Source organism: Scardinius erythrophthalmus (assembly GCF_964197995.2).
Source record: "Scardinius erythrophthalmus genome assembly, chromosome: 21".
NCBI lineage: Eukaryota > Metazoa > Chordata > Actinopteri > Cypriniformes > Leuciscidae > Scardinius > Scardinius erythrophthalmus.
In genome coordinates this window covers 20,472,284-20,482,068 of record NC_138241.1, presented here as the reverse complement: position 1 = coordinate 20,482,068, position 9,785 = coordinate 20,472,284, and positions in this window count along the sequence as shown.

The window sequence follows — 9,785 nt, the reverse complement described above, 5'->3', positions numbered from 1 at the left end:
AGTAGTCCCACATTAGATTGCCTTATCCACGCCAATAGAGATGAAAAGAGGTGCACAGAGAATGAAGAGAAGACAGAAAGAAAAGAAAGAGGATAAAGGGGAAAATAGAGAGCAACAAGAGGAGAGATGCTCCTAATTGGTTAGAACGTCTGCAAAGATATGCTGTCTGCTTTCTTAAAAAAGGCTCTCCTTTTTTATAGGCTAACTGAGTTTGACTAACTAATAAACCTTTAAAGACATGCCTACTGTGAGACATGCCTACAAGGTTGTTAATCGATATAAGCTTTTGTTGAAGCACTTTTTTTTTTTTTATGATCACGTTTAACAGCAGAAATCCTGGTGAAAAACTACACCAATTCTGCAGAGAAATCTCAACCAATCAGAGAATTGTGCCATGTAAATTGGCCTAAAAGAACTATTTAGCACCAGCCCTCTCTTCTTAAGCACTGCAAATGTTCAATGACTTAAATACAGGTATGCATACTTTGCAATAATGTAAAATGTGTTGTTTTTTTATATACATAATGAGCATCTTTAAATGAGTAGTTTTAAATTTCTCGATCATTTTTAATTTGCCATTTTGCATTGCTTCATGATATTGTAGTACTTAACCTCATTAAAACTGTTAAGTACGTAGTTTTGAACTTTGTCTTTTTGTATGATTCTTTTTAATATTTTTTGCTTCAAAACTAAGTTTGTAGTGTTGTAATTAACCTCGTTGGCTTCATTGCTTATAACTCTTAAACTAACTCTATAGCATTAGTTTGAGGAAGGGCTATCTGTTTTCTAGCCAATGGAAGATGGGATGGAAGCTAATATTTGAATATGAGATCCACATTTGGTATCATCCAAAACTGCAGTGTCATCTATTATGCATTAAGCAAACAGTTTCTCTCTTAAGTAGTCTAGGGAAACTGACTAATTTATAGACTGGACTATAATGCTCTCCTGTCTGGTATTCTCATAAAAACCCTTGGTAGATGTCTATAAATGAGAATACACATTTCACATGTTACAGCCCTTTCCTGTTGGATCCAGGTTGTTCACATCTGTATCCAGTTTGCATCCAGCTGGTTCAAGTGAATATATCTGACATCCTATTGATGTACGTACCAATTATAGCCTCATGGTCTTCTGACACTATTCTCCTTGCTCCAAGCATCACAAATTGAATAGTGTGGAAGAGGTAATAGGTACAGTTGCAGGTTTATCATGCATGGATTTTTTTGCTGGCCAGTTCTGTCATCTGGGTCCTGGCAGCCATTCTGGCTCTTCCAGACGCAGTTAGCAGATGGTGGGGCAGTGCCTACCCTTCTCCAGGGGCTTATGTGGATAGAAAGAGAAACTGAGACTAATGCTTTACCGCTGTACCTTTGTTACAGACCAGGGACATCCCCTAGCCAAGGAGTGTGTCAATGTCAATGTGTCCAGATTTGTTGAAGTGCGTCAAACTGTGTGTTGGTATTTTTCCAGAAATTCCAATGAGATGTCATCCTTAATTCAGCGCCACCTCTTCAAGCAGGACACAAAGTCAGTTCCAGGTTTTGATGCTTCAGCACATGGGTTAGCTTGTAATGGTCTCTCACTGTTGAGGATTGGCAGTGGTGATTACCATGCTCCCGCATGCCAAACAATGCCTTGACAAAGATCTTCCTGATACAACTTGAGGATTATGAAATTCAAGTGAGAAAAGAGATTTATATTCACATATGCAGCACCTAAAATGAGATTAAGTGGATTTGATGGAAATATCAGCACTGAATTAATTAATGGTATCCTTTGATCTGTTTTGTAAAGCCATTCAATTGATGACCTGTTGAATTCAATGAATGATTTACATTTATCAGAAACAATTTATGCTGTGAGCCAGACATCTCTCTTTCATAATGCATGGTACATCTTTTTAAAATGTTCTTTATCGTATTTTTTCCTCAGAATGAATCAATCCTTAGTCAATTTGTTAAAGGAATAATTTGCCAAAAAAAAGATTTGTCATTATTTTCTCGTATGGATTATTTCAAATCCATACTATTTTTCTTTTCTTCTGTTAAACACAAAAGTGGACATTTTTGAACAATCATTAAACATAAGCTCTAAAAAACACACGCACCATATTCCAACCATGCATCTTAATTTACATACTAAGTGGGTTCCACATTTGAATAAAGATATTTGTGATTATTAAAAAACTATGCTCTAAATGGTGTGTTTATCAATGAAATCCGTATATACATCCACCATAGTGTCATTGTCATGTGACTGTCAGTGTCAGTTGTCTCATTTTACTGCCATTCACAACTCCTCTCCCGTGGCCTAATGGTGGGGTAGTAAAGTCTCCATCAGATGCTCACTTAGGTCATCCAAGTAGTAGTCCAAGTGCGGTAGTAGTAGGTCATCCAAGTACTTTTTGCCTACTCTTTTATAAATGCTTTGCATTCATATAATGACTTTTCACATACTGTTTTCCACCTATATAGTAGGGAAGTAGGCATATACGGTTAGTCATGATCCACTAATTTTCACAGATGAGTTTCGATTTCAAAATATGTGTGCTGATGCTGTTAAGGCCAAGATGCAATTGGTTTTCACATTTGTTTTAACCAAACATGACACATCTAACCTGGTCTCATGAGAAGTTGGAAAAAATGATGGATTGGGTCAAATAAAAACACCACCAAAATTAAACCTAACTATAACGTCCAACCGCTAACCTAACCATGATTTTAATAGGGAAAAAAAACCCCATAAAAGTCAAAACCTTTTTTCTACAAACTGAGATGTAGGGTACAACGGGGCTACAGGCACACCCTAAGAAAAATGGGATTTTCACTACTCCCATAGTGTATGATTGCAGAAAAAAAAATATGTTGTTTAAAAATCTTATAAATGTATGAGGTGAAAAGGTGGGCCTATACCCCACACAGGCTCACTAGCATGAGGCAAAAGACACACATTATTTATACATAGCTAAAATAATATGTTTTGCATAATGTCCAAGTTAATACTTGTTCAAACTAATCACTTTAGCTAAATTTGTACTATTTTCGGTTTATTTTGATAAATAAAAGATTTAATTTTCATAAAATATATTCATTTTAAAAATACAGAAACTAAATTATTTTAAAAAGTAAAGATTCTGAAAGCATTGAATGAGATCCCATAATTATTTTATATAACTCTACAGTAGAATTTTATTATATTATATGATTAATCTAATATTTTGTTAAATATGATGGTCTCATTATAAATATGGTGATTATCTCTGAAGTGGACACCCAGCTTAATATATGATATTTACCATCTGAATCTAACCATGTCATGTCAACAAATGGAAAAGTCAGCCGGCTGTTTATTGTCATGTTAATTATTGTGCCTTTAGCCCAAATACCAAATACCACACAAAAATGAAAATTCACATCCTTTCACAAAAATGAAATCCATTCACAAAAACAAAAGTTCTGTTGTACTTATGTAACTCATGTAACTTATGTCCCACAGTAAAAAAAAAAAAAAAAAAAAACATAAATCACAATTTTTCTAAGAATCATTGGCTCCAACTATAGAACAGTTCACCTGGTTTTACCCCAAATACTATACTTTTGCATATTCTTCTGTAATTGATAAACTGTTGCTTTAATTACCTTGAACAAAACTGAAAATCATTAATAAGACCTTTGTCTCAAAATTTAGAAATGTATCAATTCTCATTTGCTTCATAAATCTACAACATTTTAAAAAACATGAAATATTAAATCTTTTCTGTCCATGATCACATCAAGGATCAGGCAAATTTCCACGTGCATCATAAAAAGTGCTGAGCTGAATTTTTGTACCATCTAGTGGTTTAAAAGAGATTAAAGTCAAATGCACCTTTTACCCCAGTGCACCTTTAGCCCCGTTGAAGCCTTACAATATACAATTTAGTCACCTCGTACAAATTTAGTCGTGAGAGCATGTTGGACATTTTTAAATTCTGGACATGAACATAGGCTAAACATGAGTTCCATGGGAAGGCAAGATTATCTGTAAATAATCACCTAAATGTCAGCCTGTCCATCACACAAAGCTTTTTTGTAATGGGCACTATGAACTGTTCTATAGTTAGAGCCAATGATTCTTCAAAAATGTGCGATTTATGTTTAAGGATGTGTATTTAAATTTTTGAGTGAACTGTGCCTTTAAGGGCTGAGGATGTGTTATTTCATGTGGAGAACATTTAGCGACTTGTGTTTTATGTGTGCTGCTGCTGTTTCAAGCAGCAGTCTGTTGTATCGGCATCACTACCCTTGCATTGTGTCAGCTGATAGATACTAATATGTAAAATGTGTTGCCTTTAACCCCCTCAGGACCTGGCAAATGATTTGCTTCAGAGGCCAAGCAGGGTTGGTAGAATTCTAATCATGTGTGCTGAATCCCAAGCTCGGCTCAGGCTGCGATTCTTCCCAATCACAAAGGAAAAAAAGCATGAGGCATGAAGAAAACAACCCGAATATCCCCCAAAGACTCTGTCACGTCTCTCATTCCAAGTAGATACATATGCTAGTATTGCTACATAGGGGCTCCAATGCTTCTGGTCAACAGATCATTTCACTGTCCATCTTTCTCTCTCTCTGTTTTGAAATGAATGTCTAAGTGGATGTCTTTCAATCATGCATCTTGTTTTGTTCTTTTCTTCTCACAGACATTTTTCCAATCCAAGCCTCTCCTGGTGCAGTGTTGAAAAGAGATGTGTGTTTGTGTGTGCATCTCACCCACTTGATTGTGCAGGAAAACAGTGTGAATGAGAACGCAGCATGCGGCGGACCGGCAGCATCTGCACTGTAAAGGACTCTCCTGGCTCCCTCCGCTCACACGTCCCTCTGTTGTTTTCATGCGGAGAGAGGGAGTGACTGAGGAGTCGTGGCTTCAGCAGGCCAGCAGATGTTCAGTTCACTAAAGGAGGCAGGGATGGACTGAGAAACAGGCTCTGGTGGTCCAACCAGAATGACAAATTTGATTCCCTGGTCGAGGGCCCACAATTTGTTGAACAGATTGCCGAGTGGTGGCGTGATTGGACGCTGTGCGGACTGATTTTGTAACGGACTGATCTAAGAGCAAGTTTTGTGTTCTCCGTCATGAACGGAAAGCCTGCTGATTGGCTTACAGGAGGACAAACTCAAACCAGAGCTTTAGCTCAATTGCATCAGTCTGTTCTCTTATCTGATCTGAGGCTGTTGTTATCACACAGGCTGCCACCTCCGGTCATCTGTCACTTACCTGCGTCCGATTATCTTCAGGCTAATCAGAGAAAATGATTAAATCAGCTGTCAGGAATTAAGCCATCTTCATTCAAGCAGGTCAGGACTGTGTCAAGCTCTGTTTTGTACCAAGTGAAATACAAAACAAGACAATACCAAGTGAGCACACAGAGGAACTTAAATACACGAGATGTCTACACGAGATGTCTAAATGAAATGTCTAAAAGAAACTAAAAGTCCATAAGAGAGAAACTAAATATACAGATTGTGACAGAACGCCCCCTTTCTGGAAGGCGCGGTCTAACGCCATGATGGATGGCTCAAATGGAAGAAGGGTGGATGTTCAGGAGGTGGACGAGTGACTGGTGAAGCGCTAAAAACCCATAGGGTGGTAGATGGGAGGAACCAGGGTGGAAGACGGAGAAGACGGCGGAAGAAGCTATGGAGGAGCTGATGGGAGGAACTATGGAGTTGTTGACAGTAGGAGGAGCCATGGAGAAGATGATGGTGGAAGGGCTCATGGAGGAGTGGATGGCCGATGAGATCCCAGAGCAACCGAGGAGAAGCCATGATGGAGGCGACCCATGGCAGTAGTGATGGAGGGAGGAGCCAGGCTGGTCCATTGAGCCCGACCGACTGAGGTAACGCAGGGAGATATTGGCTGAGAGACTCTGTAAACATCGACAGACTGGGAGACCAGGGCAGAGTCCCGGCGAGAAGTGGCCGAGGTGGAGCCAAGTGGCTGAAGGATTAAGGCGACGTCGGTGTGAGTGAGGACCCCGGTGGAGCCTGAGGGATGAAGGAGCCTGACGGAGCCGTAGAGGTGGATGGATGGAGCACAGCAGACAGCTCAGAAGTCCATGGTGATGGTGCAGCCATCGAAGGTGGATTAAGGGTGCATGGCAGGGTTGATGGTGGAGCTGAGGAGTTGAAGGTAGCAAGTGGCGGCGGAGGCAAGGGAATGACTGGCTTCAGTTGAGTATGTAGGAGATGTAGACTGTAATGAAGCAGGCTTGGTGATGGACTGGGCTGGTGGCGATGGAGAACACTACATGAAGGACAGGGCTGGACAGGAGCAGTGGCAATGTTGAAGAAAGAGGTGATGAACATTCATTAGTGCAGGTGGGGACCAGTGACAGAGAAGGTTCGTGGGTGGGCAGGGTGGGAAGCACTACCTCCTTCTCCCTGTCTATCAGCCATTCCTTAGAGCCCAGGTCCATAAAAACCCCTACTGTCACGGATGTCATGGCCAGCTCACACACCTGGTCAGCCGGGACCTCAGGCTTTGCATTTGGGACAGACTTGGCAACTGGCTCCGTTGAGGGCTTTGGCTCAGGCACTGTGTCCATGGCGGGTAATGGCTGAGTCTCTCGGTCTGCGGTGTCTGCTTATCAGCTCAGGAAGATGCAATAATCTGTTAATAATGGCTTTTATGGAGGAGTCTGAAAGTAATTTAACATAAAAAAAAATCACATAATATATGGTTTGAACAATTTAAATTCTGTCATTGTTCAATCTGTTATTGTGCAATTCAAATGATTCAGATTCAAATAATGACATTATTAAGTATTGGTCCTTTTAAGTTTTCCTAGAAGCTTTCTTTAATGCATTTTAGTGAACTCAGAATGTGAAAGTGCCTCACCTCAAACAAAAACCAAGTGTTCTATTCTTGAAGAGCTTCTGTATTTGTATGCCAACTGATTTTTAATCAAATATAGATGAAATAATTCCATTAATGTGTGAACAAAATCTAATTCATTAAATTTGGAGATAAAAGGGCTTCAGAATTGGCTTTCAGATCCAATTAAATGTTTCGCTTTTCGTGCCATGTTTAATTCATAGGTGTGGGGGTTGCTTCTTTGTTGCATGGTAAACTATAATTTGCAAAATTCAAGTCATATGTCAGTAGCCCTTTTGGTCATAAATTTCGCATGCATGATATGAGGTGCATGTTCATGCAAATTCAGTAATGGACCTTTCATTTAGTAATTTTAGCACATTAATATGTGTTAGCAAATATTATTTATCAGTAATGGGTGCCATTATTTTTGCTGGGCAATAAATCACTGGCTCATAAATGATTTATTTGTCAAGTGATGCATTTCTGCTCTTACCAACAACTTACAGGAAACTAACAAGAGGGGGCGCCAGTAAAACAAATGGGTTGCTACTTTTCATTTGAACATCAAAAATATGTTCAACTATATATGGTCATTTGTTTAGAGTAACTGAATAAGCTTGAATCATATCTTCGATTCAGTAATATATATGACATGTGAGTGAGTATGCATTTACAAACATTTGTAGTTTTCTCTGTCTATGTTATGAATGTACAAAAAAGACTCTTGCAAATGGCACTCGTGTGTTACTGTACATGGCTGACTTTGCAGGTCTAGGTCCGTGCGTTCCTGGATCCATTTCAACATTAGGCTGTATTACGGAGAGTAAAGCCTGTGTTCTGACCGTCAGGCAGGTGTTATTACTGCACTTCATTTGCAAGGTAAGTGACTATGGGCTGTGACAGTGGTGGAATTAGTAATGGGCTCCCGCTGTCATTTTTATCATCAGGGCCTGCTGGGAGGACGTGATAAAATGGATATTCCACCATCTGCATTAATACCCTCTGCCCCACTTTCAATTCCATTTACTTACCCGAGCACAGAATGAGGAATTTTACTATCGATTGCCAAGAGCAGTGGCAGATTCTTGCACTAACGTGTTGATTTTAGTGCTGGAAAACCTCACATCCACTGGATTAGAGAATGTTTATGGAAAATAATATCTCTCTTTTTTATTGCAATTTTTTTTCTTTTAGTTATTAGGAACAATGGAGACTTAGTGCAGAGTAAGATGTGGTACCATCACTTGAATGTGCAATTAAATGTGAAGGAATCTTACAATACACATCATCAGTGATTCCATTGTCTCATAGGATTGACCGGGGCTAGTTGTCACACCTTTGTGAATATTTCTATATAGTGTAATTCAATTATACTATATGGGGTAAGTTGTCACAATTGAACCTTTAATTAAATGGTTCGTCTGTATTTTTAAAAATATTTTATTCAGCAAGGATGCATTAAGTTGAAAAGTGACAAAAGTGTCAGTAAAGACATATTTAATGCTACACTGTGCTTTTGAACTTTCTGTTCATCAAAGAATCCTGAAAAAAATTATTATAGTAAAAAAAAAAAAAAATAAGCATTTTTTATTTACAATTGTTATGTTTCACAATATTATGTTTTTACACATGCACCTTTTTAATCAAATAAATGCAGCCTTGGAGAGCATAAGAGAACATCTTACCAACCCTAAACTTTTGAATAGTCGTGTATTTTACAAATTCCTATGGAAGCTTGTTTCCGCCACTGAATAATAAATAAATAATAATAATTGCGACTTTTTATCTCACAATTCTGACTTTTTTTCTCACAATTGCGATATATCAAGTCAGAATTGTGACTTTTTTTCTCCGAATTGCGAGATATGAAGTCAGAATTGTGAGAAATAAAGTCGCAATTCTGATAAATAAAGTCGCAATTGCGGGATATAAAGTCGCAATTCTGAGATATAAAGTCGCAATTGCGAGATATAAAGTCGCAATTCTGAGATATAAAGTCGCAATTGCGAGATATAAAATCGCAATTCTGAGAAATAAAGTAGCAATTGTGAGATATAAAGTCACAATTGCGGGATATAAAGTCACAATTCTGAGAAATAAAGTCGCAATTGCGAGATATAAAGTCAGAATTGCACGATATAAAGTCGCAACTGCGTGTTATAAAGTCAGAATTGTGAGATATAAACTATTCTGTGGTAAAAAAAAAAAAAAAAAAGTCTGTCTTTTTTTTCCTTAGAATTGGACTTAAATCTCACAATTGTGAGTTTAAATCTCACAATTCTGAGAAAAGATGTCAGAATTGCGAGATATAAAGTCAGAATTGCGAGATATAAAGTCAGAATTGCGAGATATAAACTCACAATTGCGAGAAAAAAAAGTCAGAATTCTGACTTTATAACACGCAATTGCGACTTTATTTCACGCAATTCTGACTTTATATCTCGCAATTCTGACTTTATAACACGCAATTGCGACTTTATTTCACGCAATTCTGACTTTATACTGTATCTCGCAATTCTGAGAAATAAAGTCAGAATTGCGAGATGTAAACTCGCAATTGTGAGAAAAAAAGTCGCAATTATCTTTTAAAATGTTTTATTCTGTGGCGGAAACAAGCTTCCATAAATTCCTATAATTGTGTAAATTTATAACAATTTATACATGATAACTAGACCTTTATGAAAAACACCCATGTTTTTGTTACACATTTGTGCAACTGAATTAACAACCTCCCCGTGTGACAACTAGCCCCGGTCTCCCCCGTGTGTTTGGTGATTGTTATCACAACCGAGTGATGCTACTGGTTCAGCGTTAGAGGCCAGTGATGCTTAGTAACAGACACAGCTGCAGCTTACAAGCTGGGTGGGGGAAGCAAATCAATGGCCATTGACCTAACGGTTCCCTTTCTGCTGAAGTGACTGACCACA